Genomic DNA, 25,330 nt, shown 5'->3' with positions numbered 1-25,330 from the left:
TAAGCTTTCTAAAGATTGGCTGGGCATGTTGGCTCATGCCTGTAATCCCAGCACTTTGGAAGGCTGAGTTGGGTGGATCACCTGAGGTCAGGAGTTGGAGACCAGCTTGACTGACATGGGGAAACCCCATCTCTACTAAAAATACAACAAATTAGTCAGGCAGGGTGGTATGTGCCTGTAATCCCAGCTACTCAGGAAACTGAGGCAGGAGAATCACTTGAACCTGGGAGGTAGAGGTTGCAGTGAGCTGAGATCATGCCACCGCACTCCAGCCTGGGCAACAGAGTGAGAAAAAAAAGCTTCCTGAAGACTTTACTGGCATGGCACCCCCTACCTTGCCCCTCCCACCCATAAGGTCTCCTTCATCTGAATTCTTCCAGTGCTCATGATCTTTGTGGTCATCAGTGTTCCAGGCTGGTGAACAGACAGAGGATGGGCTTTGGGGGTCACAGGGACCAGGACTGTAACCTCAACTCAACCTCTTGCAGCTGTGCAGTTCTATACCAGCTGGGACACCTACCCTGAGGGCTTACATCAAGGTTACTTATTATTCTCTAATTCCCCAGCTAGATTACAATTCTCTTGGGGTCACACAGCACCCAGGGCCGAGGTAACATCCAAGCTGTTGAAAAGTATTTGTGTTGCATAGAAAAAAGGTAACAAATGTGAGGATGACTTGAAAAATAGAAAGCAATTTCTTTTCCCCAGAATTTAACTGTGGGAAAGTTCATTTGAATGATTCAATGAGTAATAATAGGCAAGGGAATTTGGGGGGCGGAAGAGTGATGAAGAATTTGTATTAGATATAAAAATGCATTTTAAAGCAACAAAACAGATCAAGAGGATGAAACACAAAAAATCCAGAAGCAGGCCTGCCATAGCTCAGGCTCTCTGGAAAACGGAACTTGAGGCAAGGATTAAAGGGCTGATGTTTCATTTGGGAGGTGCAAACTGCAGGCAGAGAGAGAGAGAGCGAGAGAGAAGGGGAAAGAGAGAGGAGGCATGCAGCAGAGAGGGACGGGAAGAAATGTGTACAGTCCTGCCCTGTGCTGGCTGGGGAGAAACACAGCAGGTGGCTTAGCAGGTGTCTCTGCTTGGAGTCGCCATCTTCTCCAGATGGGGTATGTGCAGAAACTCTGTCTCTTAAGTAGTCGGTGGGTGACAGGGAAGAGGAAATTAGTGTGCCTGGCTCCTTCGCTTTTCTTCTTTCCCTCTGGTCAAAGTACCTTCCCCACATTTTTGCATTGCGTCTTCTGGATGTCACTTTGGGCAGCTTCTCAGGACATTGGCTCTATACTCAGAAGTGAGGTGTTTCCCATAAGTCTAGAGGTGGCTGGAGTGGCCAGAAATGCTAGGTGTGTGCCTGCGCTGCTGGTTGTACAGTGGTGGCCAAGAATCGGGAGGAGGGGGACGAGTTTGGGAGTAGAAGTTGGGGAGCAAGACGCTCACTTCAGGTGCACCATTTAAAGCCATGCCAAAAAACTCAGCCATCAAGCTGAATCATATTTTAATGCAATATTTAAAAAAAGTGAAAATTAATGCAAAAACTCATGATGAACAAAATATCAACATTCTAAATAAAGACAGAATCCAAAAGGGTGGGGATTAAAGGGAAGAGAGTGATGTGCCAGTGCAGGGCTGGGTCTTGTCTTGATTTAAAATTTTGCTGTTTTGTTTATCCTGGACTTTTTTTTGTAGCTATGGAGGGACATTTTTGGACATGCTGAGTTTGAGAGATGAAGTAGACGTCCAGGTGGCGATGATTGGGAGCTTAGAGCCCGGAATTAGGGAGGGAGGCTGGGCTGAGAAGTACACCTGGGAACTGGCAACAGAGAGCTAAGAGCTTGAAGCAAGGGGACCAGGCAGGTGCCAAGGACATGCATGCAGCTAGAGAAGAGATAAACCCCCTGCACCCCAAAATGTAGAGCTTATTGAGAAGGAGCCAATTGAGAGGCTACAAGTATGAAAATGTGAAGGGATTCCACCAAAATGCCAACAGTCATGGTGTTTTAGGTGGAAGGCGAAATTGTGGGTGGTTTCATTTTGCTTATCCATATGTACACATTTCTCCAGAATAAGCATCTATTACTTGTGCCATGATAAAACGCTCCACATTTCCAAGATACTGTCATGTTGATGGGTGGCTGTGCAGGGAAAGAGCTGATCAGAAGGACAGGCTTATTAGGAAGTGCTCAGTGCTGGCCATGCTGGGGCTCTCTGGGGCCACCTTGGCTGTTCTCTGCATTTTGCCAGTGATGGGCACTAGAGCAGATTTGCTACATATCTGGAGCACTCAGGTATCTTGAGGCTCAGGGGCACTCTGGTTCTGGGCTATTCACTAGTGCTCTCCCTCCCTCCCTCTCTTCCCCCTTCCTTCCTCCCTCCCTCCCTCCCTCCCTTTCTTCCTCCCTCCCTCCCTCCCTCCCTCTCTCCCTCCCTTTCTTCCTCCCTCCCTCCCTCCCTCCCTTTCTTCCTCCCTCCCTCCCTCCCTCCCTCTCTCCCTCCCTTTCTTCCTCCCTCCCTCCCTCCCTCCCTTTCTTCCTCCCTCCCTCCCTCCCTTTCTTCCTCCCTCCCTCCCACCCTCCCTCCCTTTCTTCCTCCCTCCCTCCCTTTCTTCCTCCCTCCCTCCCTCCCTTTCTTCCTCCCTCCCTTTCTTCCTCCCTCCCTCCCTCCCTCCCTTTCTTCCTCCCTCCCTCCCTCCCTCCCTCCCTTTCTTCCTCCCTCCCTCCCTCCCTCCCTTTCTCCCTCCCTCCCTCCCTCCCTCCCTTCCTTTCTTCCTTCCACATTGTCTTACTGTATCACCCAGGCTGGAGTGCAGTGATGTGATCACAGCTCATCTGCAGCCTTCAACTCTTGGGCTCACACGATTCTCCCACCTCAGCCTCCTGAGTAGCTGGGTAGCTGGGACTACAGATGTGCTCCACCGTGCCCAGCTAATTTTTAAAAAATATTTTCTCCATAGAGGTGGGGTGTTGCTATATTGGTCAGGTTGGTCTTGAACTCCTGGCCCCAAGCCATCCTCTCTCCTCCTCCTCTCAAGGTGCTGGGATTATGGGTATAATCATATAAATAGGATTCGGAAGCTTGGCCCTTGGTGGGCTCTTCTTTGAGGGTGGGGGCTGAACAGTGGGAGGGCTTACCTGCGTTCCTTGGTGAGGGGCATAGGCATCTTTCTAGAAGCTGTAGGGACTATATGTTTAGCCTGTTAGATTACTGAATAGGTGATTTCAGTACAAATTTATCACAAAGATATATAATAAAAGTGCCAATCGCATGTGGCTAGTTCCCACCAAGCATCTATTAAAAACGAAGAAGTGTGCCCTCTCATTTGAAGCATTTGTTGTGTGCCTACTGTGTACAAGCACCATGCTGGCAAGAGAGCACCCTTCGCTTCTGCTATGAAACCTGCAGTCCAGCAGGAGAGAAGGAATACATTAGATTCATTATTGCCCAGATCGTTCATGGAATGATGAGAAATACTTTGAGGAAAGAGAGCACATAGCAGAGAGATTGAGCTGGTCTCAGTGTCATGGCAGGCTCCCCTGAGAGAGGGGCCTAAAGCAGATGCAAGAAGGAAGAGTAGGATGTGGCCGGTGACAGAGAGGCACACCGGGAGGGAGGAACATTCCCCTCAGCACATCCCCCAACAGAGAACCCTGTTTGCAATGGTAGGGCCCTTTTAAGGGCACCATGTTGGCATGGGGATAATAAACTGAAGAAACGCCAGGCGCAGTGGCTGATGCCTGTAATCCCAGCACTTTGGGAGGCCAAGGTGGGTAGATCACCTGAGGTCAGGAGTTTGAGACCAGCCTGGCCAACATGGTGAAACCCCATCTCTACTAAAAATACAAAAATTAGCTGGGTGTGGTGGTGGGTACCTGTAATTGCAGCTACTCCAGAGGCTGAGGCAAGAGAATCACTCGAACCTGGGAGGCGGAGGTTGCAGTGAGCTGAGACCGTGCCACTGCACTCCAGCCTGGGCGACAGAGCAAGACTCCATCTCCCTCTCTCTCTCTCTCTCTCTCTCTCTCTCTCTCTCTCTCTCTCTCTATATATATATATATATATATATATATGTATATATATATATATATACACACACACACACACACACACACACACACACACACACACACACACATAATTGAAACATTAGCAAAAGTCTGTGGAAATACACAGCAGGATGTGTGGAGAAGCCTTACTCCCCAACACCCCAAACACAAAGCAGGTGCCTTCCCTTCTGGCCACAACTCATTGGGTGATTCATTGGGGCAGTGGGGAGACCATGACAGAGACAGGTTGTTTGTGGGAATAGACTGGAGATGCGAAGACTACATCAGAGTGTGAGTGGGTCCCTGAGTGGGAGGCTGAGCCTGGGAGAGGGGCTGGGGTGGAAGGTGGACATGTGGAGGTCACTTCCCTGGAGATGTGAGCATGAGGTCACTAGGAAGAGACACGAGAGACAGGACAGGTGAGCTCAGAACCTCAGGGTATTCTATATATAGCAGGTATGAGAAGGGATTGTTGGAGGGGGTAAGGGAGAAGTAGGGAAAAGGACCCCAGAATCCAATGAGAAGGAGAATTGAGATGGCAAGGGCTTAAGGGGCATTGGGGTGGAGAGGAGGAAGCACTTGTGGGATAGAGGAGAGGGACCCCTGTTTCACTGTGTGCCTGCTGACCCCTGAGTCTACTTATTTGCTTACCTGGCCTAGGCATGGCATAGCCCTGGGGAGCTTGGCTCTTGGGCGTCTCTGGCCTGGGGCCATCATGAATGCTTTGGTCTCATCACAGCCATTCCCTTGCCCCTGATTAAGGGTGGGGTAGGCTTCAGAGAGCCTCTATCAGGGTGTTGGTGCCAGCTTGCCTCTGCAACTAGGATCTTTCTACGCCGCACCCATGGACAAACCAGAAAACAGCCTTTCAGGTGTCCCACTGCCGCCCTGCCCTCGGGATGCTTCCTTCCCCATACACTGACCTCTGCATGCCCAGGAATTTTTAGGCAGCAGCTGGACCTATTCTCCTTCTTCCTCTAAACCCCCCAGGGTTGAGTGGGCGGAGGGGGGGGTGCTCCTCCTGGGGAAGCTGCTTTCCAGTGTACTGTGTGGTTCTGACAAAGTCAGAGGTACCAGTTGGGGAAATACTGTAACTTTCTTTATGCTCCTGTAAATCAGATAAGTCTCTGTTTCAAACCCCCGTGTGCTAACTGGTAGGAGTTCAATCTAATTCATTCCGGGGAAACACAGTTCATTGGAGGTTCCTCAGTTGAGGTGGGAATTCCTCAGCTCCCTTCTCCCTGGGACGGAGGGTGTGGCTTGTGCAAAGGCATATGGGCCAGCCGGGTGTCCTTCAATGCTGCTGCCTGGTGACTTCCCACGTCCATGATGTGGGGTCTGTCCTTGCCTCACCCTCATCTTTTTTTTTTAAATTTTCCTTTAAGTTCTTGGATATGTGTGCAGAATGTGCAGGTTACACAGGTATACATGTGCTATAGTGGTTTGCTGCACCTCTCAACCTCTCATCTAGGTTTTAAGCCCCACATGCATTAGGTATTTGTCCTAATGCTTTCCTTCCCCTGGCTCCCCAAGTCCCAACAGACCCCAGTGTGTGTTGTTCCTCTCCCTGTGTCCATGTGTTCTCATTTTCCAACTCCCACTTATGAGTGAGAACATGTGGTGTTTGGTTTTCTGTTCCTGTGTTAGTTATCTGAGGATGATGGCTTCCAGCTCCATCCATGTTCCTGCAAAAGAACATGACCTCATTCTTTTCTATGGCTGCACAGTATTCCATGGTGTATATGTGCCACATTTTCTTTATCCAGTCTATTATTGATGGGCATTTGGGTTAGTTCCAAGTCTTTGCTACCATAAGTAGTGCTGCAATAAATATACAAGATGAGCCTGGCCCTCATCTTGAAGCCTGGTGCCCCAGCTCTGTGTGCTTTCTCTCCCAGCCAATTGCACCTTCTTCCCAGCTGTGCGGTAAAGGTTGATGGCTCTCCTGGACTGCTCTGGAGCCTTGGGGAACCGAGAGGTGCTGAGTGAGACCTACCTGCTCCCCACATGATCAAACCTGTCCTTTCCCTCCCAGCCTACTGGTGCAGGAAGTTCCTTGGGATGTTAGATATGGTTTGGCTATGTCCCCACCCAAATCTCATTTGAATTTTAACTCCCATAATTCCCGTGGGTTGTGGGAAGGACCCAGTGGGAGATAATTGAGTCTTGGGGGTGGTTTCCCTTATGCTGTTCTCCTGACAGTGAATAAGTCTCACTAGATCTGATGGCTTTATAAAGGGGAATTTCCCTGCATATGCTCTCTCTTGTCTGCCACCATGTGAGATGTGCCTTTTGCCTTCTACCATGATTGTAAGGCCTCCCCAGCTATGTGGAACTGTGAGTCCATAAAACCTCTTTTTCTTTCCTAGTCTCCAATGTCTAATCATATTTATTAATTATTAACAGACATTATCCAATGCCTTTAATATGTATTAAAGCCTCTGGGTGCCTGATCTGTTACAAGCACAACTACTTTCGAGAATTGTCTATGAACCTTCACAGACACTGATTCCCAAACCAGGAAAGAGATCCCGCGGTTACAACGCACCGTCCTCTTTTGGCTTGGGAAAACAAGGTGATCTCAAGGTCACGGAGCTCTTCAAAGCTGGGAGGCTGCCCACCTGGCTTTGGGAATAGCGCACCCCTCACCTGGAGCCCAGCCGGCAGAGCCATGGTCCGGGACTTTTGTCTTTGAGTGCAGACGCTCTGCTGGCTGGGCTGGAAACCACTTTCCTTTGCAGAGGAGTGAGGTAGAAGCCCGGAGCCGCCGCAACTCCAATGCGCACCTGGCCAAGCCGCCCCTCTTGAGTGGCCACTTCCCAGGCTGCAATAATTCATCACGGGCAGGTTCACAAATGTACTTAAGAAAGAAGGGATGATCTATTTTATACATGCTCCTTAAAGGGATTCCATTTTAGCTCCAATTGTAATTTTTACCTTTTTTCAGGGGAATTTATTGACACAGCGCCTAGCTCAGCCCTAGTTTTCGGCACCATTCTTTTGTCTGCGTGCGCACTCACCAGCCGCTTAATTTGTCACAGCCCTGGAGGTATCAGAACTAATGAGCTTTGTTTGAATAGACTTTTTCCAGTTCATCTAGCACACTTTGGGGTAATCACTCAGTTTCTGTTTGCTTCTGATCCGAGGCATTGTGGGAAATATAAGAAAATAATGGTTAAAAAAGCAGTATAAATTGGTAACAGCCACATTTTCTACAAAGCCCTGAAGATGTTATTTTTTTAATTTCTCCACTTACTGAAGTATTGAGAGTGCTCTAAGTACAACCATTACAATATAATATCAGAGGAGAATCTGATAAAATGCTATTTTTCAATTAACTAGGAGTTTATACTTTGCCTTCTTTAAGCAGTTCATAGCTAACAAATCTTTAAACAATCTAACCTCTTAAGGTTTAGAAGTGGACAGATAATAACTGTGAACACATAACAATGTGTCAGCACCAAGGATTAAAAAATCTATTACTGGGATTACATACAGGAATGCTTTTTATTGGTCAGACAATTGCATTTTCATTTTTATTTTTGTAAAGCAGCTCTCCTATTTCCCGTCTCACCAAGCACGTGGTCGAAGGTGAGGACGTGAAGCTTGGGTATACAGATTATAGAAGCCATGCAGGTAGGGTATGGTGGTGGGGGGTCTCTGCTTTTAACCTTCACGTCTTAGGGAAGGCTGTCATCTGAGCCACTCTCCCAGGTTGGCAGGCTGTGTCTAGCACAGGTCATCTTTTAAATTACATTTTTAAAATTTTATTTTATTTTTTAGAGACAGGGTCTCATTCTGACAAGCAGGCTAGAGTGCAGTGGTGTGATCATAGCTCACTGCAGCCTTGAACTCCTGGGCTCAAGTGATCTTTATGCCTTAGCCTCCTGCCTAGCTAAGAGGTAGCTAGGACTATAAGTGCATGCCACCACACCCAGGCAATTTTACAAATTATTTATATTATTATTATATTTTGAGACGGAGTTTCACTCTGTCCCCGAGGCTGGAATGCAATGGCGTGATCTCAGCTTACTGCAACTTTCACCTTCTGAATTCAAGCGATTCTCCTGCCTCAGCCTCCTGAGTGGCTGGGACTACGCATGCACCACCATGCCTGGCTAATTTTTGTATTTGTGGTAGAGACGGGGTTTCGCCAAATTGGCTAGGCTGGTCTCGAACTCTTGACCTCAGGCGATCCACCTGCCTCAGCCTCCTAAAGTGCTGGAATTACAAGTGTGAGCCACTGCACCTGGCCAATTATTTTTTAGATATAGGGTCTTTCTATATTGCCCAGGCTGGAGCACAGTTGTTTAATCATAGCTCTCTACAGCCCTGACCTCCCGGACTCAAGTGATCTTCCTGCCTTGGCCACTTGAGTAGCTAGAATTATAGGCACACACCACCATGCCTGACTAATTTTTTCTTTAATTTTTCGTATAGACAGGGTCTTGCTATGTTGCCCATGCTGGTCTCAAACTCTTGGGCTCAAGTGATCCTCCTGCCTTGGCCTCCCAAAGTGCTGGTATTACAGATGCCAGCCACTGCTTCCAGCTGATCTTTTTTTTTTTTTTTTATTTCTTAGGATCACTACACACATTCCCTATGACCAGAGGTGTGGTTTTAAAGATTGCTGGAATCAAACAGGTCAATTTGAAAGAAGCCCTGATTTCCCCAGACACCCTGCTCGGTGGGGACTTCCACAAAATCTGGTGGGTCAGAGAAGCCCATCTCTATTCTAGGGCTGCCTCTTACAGATCCCTGAAAGAAGCAAATCGAAGATGCAGAGAGATACGGTATCGTCCTCCACCGAAGATGCTGGGATGGCCTTTCCCAGTGAAAAGGGGAGCAGAGGAAGAGCAAGAGTGAGAGTGACAGAGAGAACAAGATGTATGTTAGAGCACAAGTTGCATGGTGGCAGAAGTGGCTCTGGATAGAGATGATGTAAGGGTTGGGCATTGCTGCCATTTAGTGAAAGGTGTGGCTGATATACTAAGAGGTCGCCTGGTACAGATGAGCCTCCCTGACTTTTGGTGTTCAGAGTCAGCATCCCTGTGAATGGGACAGGAGTTATCAGCTTCATTTTGCCAATGAGGAAATGAGCCATTAAGCCACCTGCCCCTTGGTCACATGGTGGCAAGTAGAAGGGGCGCGTCTTGAACCCAGCGCTCCTTCCATCTTATCATGCAACCTGAACCCTTCTCCTGGGACACTTGCTGGGGTGACTGTGCCTCACCAGCACTGTCTTCAGCAGACACGGTGGAGACGTAGCAGTGCCCAGGGAATCCAGGACCCACGCCAAGCTCTGTGTATTACTCCAAGGTGAGTAAGAGCCCCAGATCTTAGGGGACTGAGCTCCAGCACAGAGTGGGTTCTCAGAAACAGACTCAGAGGCTGGAGCCAGGGCAAGCATGGTTGGAGGACTGGCATTCCCATCCAGGGGTAGGGTGCTGCTAGCTGAGAGCAGGGACAGTTGGCTTGGTGTTCTGGGGGACTTTGCTCCTTTTGGGCAGCACCAGGACAAACTGGGGAGTGCCAGAGAATCCATATGGAAAGGTGTGGGTGGAAGGCTGGCCTGGGGCTGCCAGGTGAGGAGGAGTTTGAGCAATTCCATGGGACCCTGGGGAGCCAGGTAGTGGACCTGGGAGGGAAGAGACTTGATGAAATTTGCATTTGGAACTGTCACTCTGGAGGCTGAGAGAGGGATGGATAAGACAGGCTGAGGCTGCAGAGAGAAGAGGAGGAAACGTTCCTGGGTCTTGGTCTTGTCATCAGTGTCAGGTGGTTGTTTGATTAGTGTCTCAGCTACTGCTGGATAAGAAACCAGCTCAAGGCTTAGTGGCTTAAAGGAACTACCATTCTGAGGTTGGCTGGACACTGCTGCTGTCTGGGCCGATTGGCTGATTTCTGCTGGGCTTGCTCCATATTCAGCTGGCAGATTAATGGACAGCTAGGTGGTCTAGGTTGGCTTGCCTGCCATGTCTGGGGTTGGCGGGCAGTCAGCTTTGTGTAGAGACAGAACCTCACTTTATTGTCCAGACTGGTCTGGAACCCCTGGGCTCAAGCAATCTTCCTGCCCTGGCCTCCCAAAATGCTGGGATTACAAGCGTAAGTGCTGTCAGCAGTCAGCTGGAGCACCCTGGCTCTCCTCTATGAGGGCTTTGTCTTCTAGTGTGGGAGACAGAAATGGGTCAGATAGCGCCCACCAATTCTCTCCTTCCTCTGTTTCAGCCATTGGCCAGGTTTTTGATTCAACCCTTTATTTTCCCTGACTTGCAGAAATTCTCTCTCCACACATGGGCCTGGGGTGAGCTCTTTAATAATAATATTAGCCGTTGTTATTACTGAAGTCAGTCATACATGTAGTTCCTGTTTTAATCAGAATGTGAGGGCATGTGCCTATGGTCCCAGTTACTCAGAAAACTGATGTGGGAGGATCGCATGAGACCAGGAGTTCCAGAGCAGCCTGGGCAACATAGCAAGACCCCATCTCTGCAAAATAATAATAATAATAAAAAAAACTAGCTGGGCGTGCTGGTGCATTCCTGTAGTCCCAGCTACTCAGGAGGCTGAGGTGGGAGGATTGCTTGAGCCCAGAGTTGAAGGCTGCAGTGAGTTGTGAGTATGCCTCTGAGTAGCCACTGCATCCCAGCCTGGGCAACATAGTGAGACCCCCATCTCTTAAAAAAAAGATTCGCATCATGCGGGGATCAAGTACATAAATGTGCTAGTCCCCAGGGCCAGCATCTCAGCAGTAAAGCCTTATGCATGTCCATTGCTGTAGGCTTTCCAAGGCTGTCTCCTGAATCCTCTCTTTTGAGTCTGTAACCCGACCTTATGAGAATGATAGAAAGGTATTATTTCCTCCTCCATTTTATGGCTGGAAATATTGAGATCTAAGGAGGAGTTTGTCTAATGTCAGTAGCAGAATAGGGACTTCTGACTCCCTTCTTTCCACTGTACCTTGTCTCACAATTCTGACTTATTATCAGTGGTGGCCCACTGTGACCCTTAGATCATTTTCTTTTCTTTTTCCTCCCTCCCTCCCTCCCTTCCTTCCTTTTTTGAAACAGGGTCTTGCTCTGTTGCCTAGGCTAGAGCGCAGTGGCTCAATCACAGCTCACTGCAGCCTCCAACTCCTGGGCTCAAGCCATCCTCCTGAGTAGCTAGGACTACAGGGGCCTGCCACCAGGCCTGGCAAATTTTTGATTCTTTCTGTAGAGATAGAACCTCACTTTATTGCCAAGACTGATCTGGAACCCCTGGGCTCAAGCAGTCTTCTTGCCCTGGCCTCCCAAAATGCTGGGATTACAAGCGTAAGTGCTGTGCCAGGCCTGATCATTGCCTTTTCTAATGAAACTTGTTTGGCTTTAATTTAACAATACGATGCATTGCTCTTAGCTATGGAGGTTCTCTGAGAAGACTAAGCTTTGGGTTGTGAGGTATCCAAAAGCTAATCTGAAGCGAAAACCATGCGGTGTGCATTGTCATTGTCAGAGTCTCTCTCTAAGGTCCATTGCCAAGTACAGAGTCAATGAAAATGCCCTGTGAACATTTTCTTTGGGTACCCCCTTCTAATTTAAATGCTATCTCCTTTTCTGTTGAAATTTTCAGAGATGGCGGTGTACACACCACATCCTTTAGATGGTTATGCTTTGGGAAATTCTCCTGCAATTGGAGATCTGTTTCATCTGTACTTTCCCGAAGGCCCTATTAACATTTTTTGTGCGTTCACCTCGGCTAGCCTCAGTGGATGACTTTGCATGCCTCTGATGTGCGTTTCTGATGTGCACCCATCTGTAGCATGAAGCTCATGGGGGAAGTTCAGGAAAGGCAGTTGAGCAGGTTCTGCTCTCAGGCCCGAGGACAGCTGACCTTGTCCTTCTCCAAGGTCTCCAACAGCCTCCTGCGAACATGGAGATATTCAGGAGTAAATACAGGAGTTCCCCTGCCTGGTAGGAGCAGAGAGGGAGCCCTAGATTGGCATCCTGGTCTCAGGTTGGTCGCCAACTTGCTGTGAGTCTTTCTGTCAGGGGCTTCGCCTCTCTGATCCTTTGTTTCCTCACTGTAAGATCGTATCCTGGTTCTGAAAACTACGAATGGTATTTCTGGAGAGGGTAAACTGGGCGCTGGTCTCTTTGTAGGCAGGGGAAGGTTGTTTTTTGCTTCCTCAGAGGATTTGATTACTCAGGCTAACTTGCGGCATCCTGTCCTTTTAGGAGCGGTAGTTTGGAGGTGTCGATGTGAATGTCAGTGACTCTAATTTTGAACAGCAAGGGAGCAAGACAGACAACCTGTTAAATTCACATGATGAAGTCTTATCTTGAATCATGAATGCAGAGTGAAAAAATGCTGTTGATAAACATTGCCTAAACTCCTCAAACTTCTGATATTTTCTTTTTTTTTTTGAGACGGAGTTTCGCTCTTGTTACCCAGGCTGGAGTGCAATGGTGCGATCTTGGCTCACCGCAATCTCCGCCTCCGGGGTTCAGGCAATTCTCCTGCCTCAGCCTCCTGAGTAGCTGGGATTACAGGCACGCGCCACCATGCCCAGCTAATTTTTTGTATTTTTAGTAGAGACAGGGTTTCACCGTGTTGACCAGGATGGTCTCAATCTCTTGACCTCGTTATCCACCCGCCTCAGCCTCCCAAAGTGCTGGGATTACAGGCTTGAGCCACTGCGCCCGGCCAACTTCTGATATTTTCTTTTGAAAAGTATCTGTTTATATCCTTTGCCCACTTTTGAATGGGTTTGTTTTTTCTTGTAAATCTGCTTTAGTTCTTTGTAGTTTCTGGATATCAGCCCTTTGTCTGATGGGTAGATTGCAAAAATTTTTTTCACATTCTGTTGGTTGCCGGTTTACTCTAATGATTCTTTCTTTTTTTTTTTTTTTTTTTTTGAGATGGAGTTTTGCTCTTGTTACCCAGGCTGGAGTGCAATGGCGCAATCTCGGTTCACCGCAACCTCCGCCTCCTGGGTTCAGGCAATTCTCCTGCCTCAGCCTCCTGAGTAGCTGGGATTACAGGCACGCACCACCGTGCCCAGCTAATTTTTTGTATTTTTAGTAGCGACAGGGTTTCACCGTGTTGACCAGGATGGTCTCAATGTCTTGACCTCGTGATCCACCCGCCTTGGCCTCCCAAAGTGCTGGGATTACAGGCTTGAGCCACCGCGCCCGGCCGATTATTTCTTTTAAAAAGATAATTTCCTGAGTTGTTAAACCTGAAGCTTTCTGATTCATGGATTCCCAAAGCCAACCCTTCTGTCTTCTCTTTAATACTTTGAGCTTATTGAACTTAATCCTTTTGATGAAGACAATGGTGGAATAAAGATGACGGCTTATAAGACCCTTTCTCAAATGTCATCTCATTTCATAACCCTGATGGGGGACTCAGCCTAGGGCTGGAAAACTACCTGTATCATTTCCCCACAGCTTGGGATATGAAACCAAGAGAGACCCCCTGCTCGAATCTCTGTTTTTAGGAAGATGAATGTTTATTTTCAGGGGGGATTCAAATTCTATGCTTTGATTCTGGTATGAGCTCTCAGAAAACTGTTTCTCAGGGCTGGGGAAGACAAACCAGTAATGACTGGTCTGGCCTGTGGGACTCAACTTTTCAGATGCTTGGACCTCACTGCAACTACCTACTTTACCTCACCACCATCTCTGCATTGCAAATAGATTGGAAGCTCCTTGAAGTTAGGAACCATGTACTCTTATTTTCTTGTTTTCCCCCTGGTTGAATAAATGCATCTTGAAACTATTATGAACTGAGTTTCTTAGAAACAATATTTTCCGCCAATTTTTTAATCAGATAGAATTGTTTTTATTAAATAAATATATGAAAATGATTAAGTAAAGTCAAATGGCTCCGAAAGTCTCACAGTGAAAACAACAGTCCTGCCGGTTGTTCTTTCCAGAGCAAGCACTTTCCATCCTCTTAGTTTTTCCTTCTGGTACTTACCTTCATGGGTTTTTCCAAATTATTATTTTTTTAGTGTTTCAAGTGAAGGCATATATTAATACATGTCATTTTAAAAAGCCTCTTCGGTTTATAATGCATCCTAACAATCTCCACCCTATCCCTTCTAACTCTCTAGAGCGATGACTTTTAACTCTTTCAGCAATGTTAAAAGTATTTTTTTCCTCACATAACTACTTAGTCATTTCTTGATTGTTTTATACATTATATAGTGATTTTTTGCTATGATGGATGAGGAATTAGCTCTTACACCATCACTGTGTTCACTTTCCTCCCATATCATCCCAAAGTAGTTACCAGATTCAGGGCTAAGCAGTCACCACAACATTATGACTGTGTACATATTGCTCACCATTGAGAAAAACAGCGTATTATGCTCTTACTTACTATCCTGTACTTCCTTCTGTCCTAGAGTTAATGATTGCCTAACCAACCCTTCTCCCTTGCTTTTTATTTTTGCTTTATCTTCAATGAACTTCTTTCCACATGCCCCAAATCTGCCAATAACCTGTTATTATTTTTCAAAGAAGGGATCTCATTCTGGTGGTCAGGCTGGTCTGGAACTCTTGGGCTCAAACAATCCTTGTTTGGCCTCCTGAGTACCCGGGACTACAGGCATGGGCCATTCCACTCAGCTAGCCTGTTAATATCTTACTGTTTCTTTTTAAAGCCAGCTCCATAGCAGGAATATTGCCCGTGTTGGATCCTGATAGCTGAATCCATCTCATTCTCTGGTTTGTGTACTCCTTCATTTTACTGAAGCATTTTCTCCAATAGGCTTCCCAAGAAAGGGTACAAGGAGGTAACCCCTAAGTCTTTGCTTGTCTAAAATTGTATTATTTTACCATCACCCTTGATTATTTGGCTGAATATACATTTGTCAGTTGAAAATAACATTTTTTCAAATTCTGAAGGGATGGGTCCACTGTTTTCAGATGCTTTTTTTTTTTTTTTTTGAGATGGAGTTTCGCTCTTTTTGCCCAGGCTGGAGTGTCATGGCACAGTCTTGGTTCACTGCAACCTCCGCCTGCTGGGTTCCAGCAATTCTCCTGCCTCAGCCTCCTGAGTAGCTGGGATTACAGGCGTGCACCACCATGCCCAGCTATTTTTGTATTTTTAGTAGAGATGGAGTTTCTCCATGTTGGTCAGGCTGGTCTTGAACTCTTGACCTCAGGTGATCCACGTGCCTCTGCCTCCCAAAGTGCTGGGATTACAAGTGTGAGCTACTGCGCCTGGCTCAGATTCTTTTTTGAGACAGGGTCTCTTTTGTCACCCAGGCTGGAGTGCAGTGGCACAATAATGACTCCCTGCAGCCTTGAACTCACTGGCTTAATTGATCCTTCTGTCTCAGCCCCCTGAGTAGATGAGAATACAGGCATATGCCATAACGCCCAACCAATTTTTGCATTTTTTTGTAGAGATGGGGCTTCACTGCGTTGCCCAAGCTGGTCTCAAGTGATCCACCTTATTCCACCAATTTTATTTCAAAAGACATTGCCATCCTGGGGTGAGCATTTTGAGACGCAGGGCTGACACCAGTCACTGTGCTGTGTGCACAGAGCATCCATATAATCGTGAAAAAAGAGACTCATCCATAGTGTTTACATGATGATTTGACATATACACACTGCAAATGTAATTCTTCCAGCATCAGCCAGGCATGGTGGCTCACAGCCTTAATCCTGGCACTTTGGGAGGCCGAGGCAGGAAGATTGCTTGAGCCCAGGAGTTAGAGACCAGCATGGGCAACAAAGCAAGACACCGTCTCTACTAAAAATAAAAATACATTAGCTGAATATGGTATTAAGCACCTGTGGTTCCAGCTACTGGGGAGGCTGAGGCAGGAGGATTGCTTCCGTCCAGGAGTTCAAGGTTGCAATGAGCTACTGAACTCCAGAGTGAAACCTTGTCCAAACAAACAAAAAAATTCTGGGCCTGGTGCAGTGGCTCATGCCTGTAATCCCAGCACTTTGGGAGGGCGAGGTGGGTGGATCACCAAGGTCAGGAGTTCGAGATCAGCCTGGCCACCATGGTGAAATCCTGGTGTTTCAGTCTCTACTAAAAATACAAAAATTAGCTGGGCATGGTGGCGGCTACTTGGGAGGCTGAGGCAGGAGAATCGCTTGAATCCAAGAGGTGGAGGTTGCAGTGAGCTGAGATCACACCATTGCACTCCAGCCTGGGTGACAAGAGCAAAACTCCATCTCAAAAAAAAAAAAAATTCTTCTTGCACCTGTAGGGCAGGTGATATAAACTCTATTTCTAGATGCTTAAACAGAAACTCTGAGTTTCTATGACTTACCCAAGGTGCTGCAGCCTCTGTGCCCTTCTGATTTTACATCCATTGCACCCTCTGCCTGGCCACACTTCCTCAGCATAAACAATCCAGTGCAAGCCCAGACTGCTATAAAGGGATGCATGTGGTCACTCTCATGGCATTTGTAGTCAAGAGGACCAAGACAGGGAGCTGCCGGAGCACGGGAGTTGAGTGTTTCCTCAGCCAGCAATCAGCAGTGAATTATTGGTTGCTTTGGGGAGGCATTTGGTTGGGGTCCCAGCGTGGTGCCTTCTCTCTCTCCTCCTTGCTCTGTAAGGCTTACTGATGGGCATTGGCAGGAAGCAGCTTGAGGGTACCGAACAGTAGCAGAGCACATCTTTCTCTCTCTAATAGGTGCCACTGAGCTGCTCATAGCAATGGGAAGTCTGTTTAGAAAAACGCAGCCCAGGCTCCAGGAGCAGGGAGACTGTGTGGGTGGAAGCCAAGGTTTGCACTCAGCTGGGGATGACCCAGCTTGGAGCTGCAGAGAGTAGGGTGGTCTGGGTTTTGCCTTCACATTGTTTTCTTTTTTTTTTGGACACACTTACCTTTACATTTTTTTTTTTAATTGAACAGAGTTTTGCTCTCATTGCCCAAGCAGAAGTGCAATGGCTTGATCTTGGTTCAGTGCAACCTCCACCTCTCAGGTTCAAGTGATTCTCTCGCCTTAGCCTCCCAAGTAGTTGGGATTACAGGTATGTGCCACTATGCCCAGCTAATTTTTGTATTTTTAGTAGAGACAGGGTTTTACCATGTTGGCTAGGCTGGTCTTGAACTCCTGACCTCAGGTGATCCACCTGCCTCAGTGCTGAGATTACAGGAATGAGCCATCATGCCCGGCCTTTGCCTGCACATTTTGGACTCACAATTTTTAGGCATCTCTAAAAGTCCAAGGATTAAAAAAATAAAAAGGGCGTCAAGGCTGCTTCCAGAGACTGAGAGTGCCATGGAGATAGACCCTGAGCTGGACCAGAGCCCTTAAGTTCTTCAAGGTTATGGCACCAGGGGTCACTCCAAGGTGAGACCATCAGGGGCAGTTAGCATAAGACAAGGAGGAATTCAGGGACCACTGTTATGGCATGCTTCTTCTATCATAGGGTGCGGGGGGTGATTTGCCCTTCGGAATCCTAAGATGTTTCTTTGCAGCTATTTGACAATGACAGTGCTTATATCCAGCAAAGGAAGGGACCTGAGGTCATAAGCCAGGGGCCCCAAATTGGATGTGGCCCTCACAAGTGTTTATATTTGGCCAGTAGAGTGTTCTTTTATTTGCTTTTAAAATGTGAATTGACATTTAAATTTTTGGAAAGAATTCAGATTTCACTGAAAATTCAGTCTCTGGCAACACAGATCTTCTTTTCGTCATGGTAACATGTATGTGAGTAGAGATCCAGCTGCCCCCTTCAGAAGGATCACGTGTTTAAAGTCGGGCACAGTCCCCACCACTCCCTCGTGTCCCTGACACTGGGCAGAGGGCCAGTTGCTGTTTCTTTTTTTTTCTTTCTTTCTTTTTTTGAGACAGAGTTGCCCTGTCTGGAGTGCAGTGGTTTAATCTCAGCTCACTGCAACCTCTGCCTGCTGGGGTTCAAGTGATTCTCCTGCCTCAGCCTCCTGAGTTGCTGTATTACAGGCACTTACCACCACGCCTGGCTAATTTTCATATTTTTAGTAAAGGCAGGTTTCATCATGTTGGCCTGACTGGTCTTGAACTCCTGACCTCAAGTGATCCACGCATTTCAGCCTCCCAAAGTTTTGGGATTATGGGTGTGAGCCACTGCACCTGGTACCTGCTTACTTTGTTTTTTTTTTTTGCTCCAGGAAATAAAGAAATGTCTGTTTCCACAAAACAGGGAAAATGGGAGACAGACCTTCCTCAAGCTCAGCCTTTCTCCCTCCTGTGCCACCTCCCTGGACCAGTAGCCATTTGTGTCTGAGACCACTGGGATAAACAGACTTGCTTAGCTGAAGGACTGAGTGGCAGAGAAGCTTCTGCAATGGGATGTCTCCAGGCATGTTTAAGAAATTCCCAGGGAAAGGCTTGACAGTATTCGGTAGGGGCAGGTGAAGGGGAACCTGGGTTAAGTCAGGTACAGCTTAGTCAGTCACAGCTGGTGAGGGCAGCCCGGGTTTCACCTAGAAACCCGAAGCCAATTGCTCAGAATCTAAGGGTTTGTGAGGTGAGGCTCAATTTGCAAATCTTAAAATGACAGTTTTTCACTTGGCAATCCTCGTGTTAATAAACTGGTTACAAATGCAAGGTTAAATGAAGCAGCACCCAGCTTGTGCCTGTGTGTGTGTGAGTGTGTGTGTGTGTGTGTGAGAGAGTGTGTGTGTGAGTGTGTGAGTGTGAGTGTGTGTGTGTGTGTGTGTGTGTGATACTCCATGTGTGGTTTCTTGGTGTCGGGAAAATCTGTCAGCCTTTCTAATACTGAGTGAGTTTTGACAACAGAATAAAATGTATTTTGAACACACGCATGTCCTGCCTTTTCTAAAGGGGGGCTAATGAGAACAGGGCCCTAGATGAAAGGAGGGTGTGGCTGCGTTTCTCTGTGGGGTTCTTCTGGAGAGAAGGCGCTGAGGGTATCTGTGAGCCACCTGGGCACTGATAGCTTCTTGGACTAATCCCAGGGGCCAGGGAGGGCAGGGGATCTCCCTAACCTAGGTGTATTCAAGACACCGAGCTTGCGTATTAAAAGTGATTAAAAAGCCACACATCTTCCGCCATCTCCTAAGATAGGTTCTTGCAACTCTATGTGAAATGGAAAGCAATTTGGTCAGAGTAGCCTATAGAATAGAATAAATCCTTTAAACCAATTGTATAAAAATGCAAATTTAAGGCAAGCAATTAAAAACAGATAGAAATTAGAGATTCGGATTTTGCCGAGCCAGCTTTCTGCAGCCACTGTCAGATCCCTGGGCAATTTATCTGGAGTCCGTCAAGGGTTGACCAGACCGGATTTTGATAAAGAGCCGCAAATCTGTCCTTCTCCAGCGTCTTCGACTTGCCACACACTCCATTCAAGCTGCAGCGGCTGCCCGGTCCCTTGCATAATTTGGAGTTAATCATTTGTACTTCACAGCTTCTGAGAGGCCTTAGACTTGGGAGGTGGGGACAGATTTGGCTTTTAATCGCTTTGTATATTGTGCGGCTCAAGATAAATGACACGGACTGTCTGAAATCTACATTCTTGCTTCTGATGCCAAACTGTAATTAATTTTGTGCAGTGTTTCAGAATTGATCGCGGTCACTTGAATTTCTAATTTTTCATTCACTTCAAAGACCCTGTTTTTTTTTTTTCCTTTCCCCTTTCCTTTAAGGAATGTGCTCCAGGTGCAGCAATGCTCTGTGTCGTTGGTATACTAAATGACTCTCTTACGCCTCTTTTTCAATAAGGTGAAACAGAGGTCAAGTCCTATGGTCCATGTTTATCTCTTAGCTTGTATTCAGATGTATTTTCTGACTTATGGGAAATACCATCAAAACTTATTAAATTATCACGAAGTAGTTTGACGGCACTTAGGTATTACAGAAAGCTCAAAAAGCATCATTCATACATCCTATTCAACATAAGACAACTAAGCACAATCTAGACAATAATTACCCTAATTAACTACAGTATAATGTTTGTATTCAAGATTATGGCAATGTGGTATCAGTTCAGTATTTAAATAATAACAAGGTTTTCCTAATTTCTCTGTATTGATAGTTGTTGTATGTGATTCTTTGTTTGGTATATTTCACTGTAAAAATATTTGTCAGTGAAAGATTGAACAATATGAATGAATTTGATTATGCCATTGTCAAAAGCCCCATGCATCACAATTCCTTGTTTTTAATCACTACTGTAAACCTTGCAGCCGGAGGGCAGAGTTTTAATTTGGGTGTCTTACTAATGAAAAGAAAAAAATAATTGTTTTGCCAGGATTTAATAATAAGCAATAAAATCAGCCAACCAGATTTTACCTCTGCATTCAATCTCTTTTTTATTATAAAACATTTTGGTCCTTTTTTTAGATTACAGGCGTAGATACTGAACATTTTACTAATAAATATTTCAGTTTGCTTATGGAGGCTAATGCTGTCATCTGAATATGGAATTATATTTCTTTCATGCTTCATTTTCATTTCATGGTAGTAATGACAGTGAGGCGATGGAATATTTACAGGCTTTTCAGAAGACATTTATCCAATACATTCCCTGAAGGGCACCTAGGCTTAAAGATACATTATCCTTTTGTAAAGCTCTGCCCAGAATCCCAATTCCTGAATCAGCCAATCAGAACTTTTTTCCCCCTTCAACACTTATACATTGATGAAACTTCCTTCCCCTCCTCCTCAATGGGTGAACCATTCATCCTGGAAATTAAAGGGAATAGAGTCTGGAGAAATGGGACTTTGACCTCCAACACCACAGTCTGTGAAATGGGCACATCATTCTTGTGTTCACTATTGCCATGTGGATTGCCTTTAACCTTGGGCCTTGGGCATGACTTTGTTACATTTTGCTTTTCTTGTCTAAAAATGCTGCGATGTCTGTTATTTAAATTATTTTCTAGACAGTTTCCAAGACACTGGGGTTTTTATCTTATGGACGTATGCCTCTGTTGGGGTTCTAGATGGCAGATCACAAGCCTTGGGGACCTGAAGTGGAGTAACCTGTGGTTATGGGAGGGAAAGGTGCCTGGAATAATGGTTCTTCTGAGAGATGGGAGGGGACCAGTGGGAAAAGGCTTCTGGGGAGGGCAGAGGTGCTTGTGTTCCTTTTATGGTCCTCTGGGGCCAAGGGCAGTGCCTCCACAGTGTACCCACCCATGGAGCAGCTGTTAGACAATAGGGAGTGCTGGGGACTGTGGAGAACTGGCAAGGACTTGCTGTATCTAAGGGAGGCTGTCCTTTGGCTCCTGTCAATCAGACATAGGCCCAGTGTTGTCAGATCATCTGAGTTTTCAAGGGAAACCTAAAATATGTATTTTCCCGCAAGATCTGATTTTTTTTTTTTTGAGACTGTGTCTCCCTCTGTTGCCAGGCTGGAGTGCAGTGGTGCGATCTCAGCTCACTGCAACCTCCACCTCCCAGGTTCAGGTGATTCTCCTGCCTCAGCCTCCTGAGTAGCTGAGATAATGGGCACCCACCACCACGCCTGGCTAATTTTTATTTTTTGAGACAGAGTCTCCCTCTGTTGCCCAGGCTGGAGTGCAGTGGTGCAATCTCTGCACACTGAAAACTCTGCCTCCCAAGTTCAGGTGATTCTCTTGCCTCAGCCTCTCTAGTAGCTGGGATACAGGCATGTGCCACCACACCTGGCCAGTTTTGTATTTTTAGTAGAGACAGAGTTTCACCATGTTGACCAGGCTGGTCTTGAACTCCTGATCTCAAGTGATCTGCCCACCCCAGCCTCCCAGAGTATTGAGATTATAGGTGTTAGCCACCGCAACTGGCCCAAAATCTGATTTTAAAATATTGGAAATTAATTCAAATATTTACCCACTACTGTGTGAACCAAACGAGATCGTGGGGTGTATTGTGGCTTATGAGCCTCCAGGTTTCCAACTCTAGTCTTGGGATGCCAAAAGGACATTAGATTGTGTTTTGGGCATGGCATGGAGACCGCGGGAGAGTTAGCGGACAGAAGCTCCTTTAGCCTTAAAGCCCAGGTTCTGCTGCCCAGGTTGCCTGCTGTATGAGGCCTGGGCTTTTGGTTGGCTGGCAATGACATCCTGATTTTGCCACCACTCATGTTGCACCAAAGAATCTCAGGCTATTGGCCACTCTTCCCTGGTCTCATGATTCTCATTGCTAAATTTGACAACTGTGGTTTGCAAAAGCTTTTCGTGGCTATTCTGATATAACTTTGGTCTCCTCTAAAATGCTTTCCCTGGACAAACTGACTTTCATTTGGATCATAGGGATGGCTATCTCATTTGCATCTATGTTCTCTGAAGCACGGATCCATTTTCTTCATGGCCCCAGCTTTTGAAAACTTTGGGCTCAAGACCCTTCCCAAAGGGCAATAAGCTATTTTCCGATAAAGCCATCCTTTGTGCTACTTCCAGAAATGCATGAAGGGAAGGAGGACACAGACCCAGAGCATTGTGGGGGCTCTCCTCCCTCCTGGGTGCCTGGTTGACTCTGCTGTGCCCGGCCTGGTGCTCAGTGGGACTCTTCTGCTGAGATCTTCTCTGGAGCCTGCAGCCTTGGGTGTCTGCTCAAGGCCAGACATCAGCGAGGGTTCCATTCACAAAGGCACTCTGCTGAGATGCGGCCGAGGTGCCTGGCTTCCTTCTCATTACACTGCTCTTGGGTTGGAAGCTGGAGATCATTCCAGAGGCAAGTAAGTAGTGTGTGATGGGGACCCAGGTGCAGCAGCTGTCCTGGAGGCAGGTCTGAATTACGGCCATTGCCCCGACAGGCAGGTGCATCCTCTGTGCACTACTGGGGACGTGGTCCCAAACTTAAAATCCAGCAGAAAAGAGTGATAATGGAGCTTTCCCCTGGGAGAACAAGGATACTGGTTTTCTCAGGCTTGTCCTTCTGCAGATACGTCTATATTTAGGCTTCCATATGATTAAGAAACAACAAGATGTGGGACTTTCTGGTCTATGAGAGAAGATGAGTCAGTCTGGCCATAATTGATTTGAAAAAGGAAGCAGTGCTGGCTTTGCTCCCCACTCCCTGCCCCAATTGCGTTCTGCAGTTCTGTTCTGGGATTTCTGCCAGGCCAGGTGGGAGAGTAGGACCTTCAAACCTCCGCTGTCTTCTAGAAAAAGCCCAGCCAGGCCATGGCGAGGTAGGAGGTTCTGTATTTGGGGAGCAGGAGGGCAGCTGTCAAGGACAATCCCATGGGCTGTGGTTTCTTGAGGGCTACCGTGGTGTCCCTCTGGCCCCATACTCTCAGCTTGAGCCCCATACACCTCTACCTTGGTGTCCTCCCAGCCCCATACTCTCCAATGCAGAGTCTTATATACAGAGCCCTAGAAGCCAGAGTTGGGGGCTTTTCATCTACTCGGGAACAATGGTCCAAGTTTTCTGTGGTGGTTTGGGCTTTGGGCTCTGGGCTCAGTAGGAAGCAGGATGTTTTTGGAGAAGCCAGATGGAGGGATGGAAGATGCCCTTGGGTGTGGCTGTCGTGAATTTCGAGCCCATTTTCATGCTTTTCTCCTTGGTCACACCCTGTTTCCTCCCTGAGCAGTTTCACAAGGACACCCTGAATAGGGATGGTTGTCAGATGAAATACTAGTTGTCTGCTTAAATTTGAATTTCAGATATTGAATAATTTTTTAGTATAAATATGTCTCAAATATGCATGGGACATACGAATACTAAAATATGTTTTGGTATATTATCTTAGTATTTAGTATATGGTAAATTATCTTTTTAGTTCCGTGCATATTTGGGACATATTTATACTAAAAAATGATTCCCTGTTTATCTGAAATTCAAATGTAACTGGGCATCTTGAATTTTTTATGCTAAACCTGGCGATCCTCACCCCAAGACTCTGTGAGAAGCCTGGCTCCTCAAATAAGGGAAAGAGACTTTTCCCTCTTTGTGTAGCTCAGGGCTGTATTTTTCAAAGTGGCATGGAAGTTATGTTGAAATTCAAATGCTTAAACTGGTCACATTGAATCTGTGATGACTGGAGGAGGTGAATCATTGAGTCACCCAGCACCCAGACAGAACTCCCTCTACTCCTTCTAGGTTCCCCAACCCCCTTCTTTTTGAGACAGAGTCTGCCATCCAGGCTGGAGTGCAGTGGTGCAATCTCAGCTCACTGCAAACTTTGCCTCGAAGGTTCAAGTGACTCTCATGTTTCAGCCTCCTGAGTAACTGGGATTACAGCATGTGCCACCACACCAGGCTAATTTTTGTATTTTTAGTAGAGATGGGGTTTCACCATATTGGCCAGGCTGGCCTTGAACTCCTGACCGCAAGTGATCCACCTGCCTGGGCCTCCCAAAATGCTGGGATTACAGACATAAGCCACCACACCCAGCCCCGCTCTAGGTTTTTGAGGTCTACTCTGTTTCCCAGAGGGCTTGCCTGGCAGAGGATGGCAGCCATAAAGCCTGCTAGCAGGGTATCAGGTGAGAAGCCTTCCCCTCTACCCTCTCTACCACCTCCATGTGTTCTATCTTTACAACATAAACACCAATGTGATGAAAAGGAAATAAAATGGGGCTGGGAGTTAGAAATGCTTTTGCTAAATGGCTAATGAGAAAATAAAAAAAAATGGACGATTGAAATACATCTCCAAAATCTGCATCACTGTGGGTTGGGGGTGGTAGAGATCATAACATAAAAACTAAATCTTGATAAATGCACACCAAACCCAATTTCTCTTTACAAGGATTTGAACTCCTTACGCTTGGGTTGGAGTTTGGTGCTGTTCACCAGTCCTAAGGGAAATACCTGGCATGGGTGCAGGTGTGACTGTCCGGCTCCTGCATCATTCCCTTCTCCATATGGCTCCCTCTTGATGAGGGTGTCTGGGTGCTGACCTGGGACTGTGCCAGTGGGGACTTCAACCTAAGGCACAATAGAAGATTACGGCTGCTGTGTCAAGAAATGGCCCTTTTCCCTCGGAGCTGGAGTTGAAAATGCTCCATGCCCAGCCCACTAAAAGTAAGTCCAGGACTTAGTGGAGTCCAAGATCTGAAGCCCACAGTCCCCTCCAGGGTCTGCCTGGCCATGACTGGCTTCTCCCAGGCCAGGAAGGAGAAGGCGCATCATATTTTTGACGTAGGGCTCCAATCGCAGAAGGCAGTGATGGCTACTGCAAATGTATCGATTTGTTTTTTTCTCCATAGACCTGTGTGCTGTTTGTAGGTAGAGGGGGAGAAAGACTGCGAACAGAGTGGAATCTACTTCTTAGAAGCCTGGGTTATCAAACTCATTAATCTACATGTCAAGAGGCTAGGAATGAATAATTGTGTGTAGAATTTATCTGCCAACATGATAGCTACTTTTCAGCTTTCTCCT

The sequence above is a fragment of the Callithrix jacchus genome, chromosome 22 (assembly GCF_049354715.1).
Source record: "Callithrix jacchus isolate 240 chromosome 22, calJac240_pri, whole genome shotgun sequence".
NCBI classification, from domain to species: domain Eukaryota; kingdom Metazoa; phylum Chordata; class Mammalia; order Primates; family Cebidae; genus Callithrix; species Callithrix jacchus.
The sequence above is the reverse complement of the archived record's forward strand: the minus strand, read 5'-3'. Positions refer to the sequence as shown.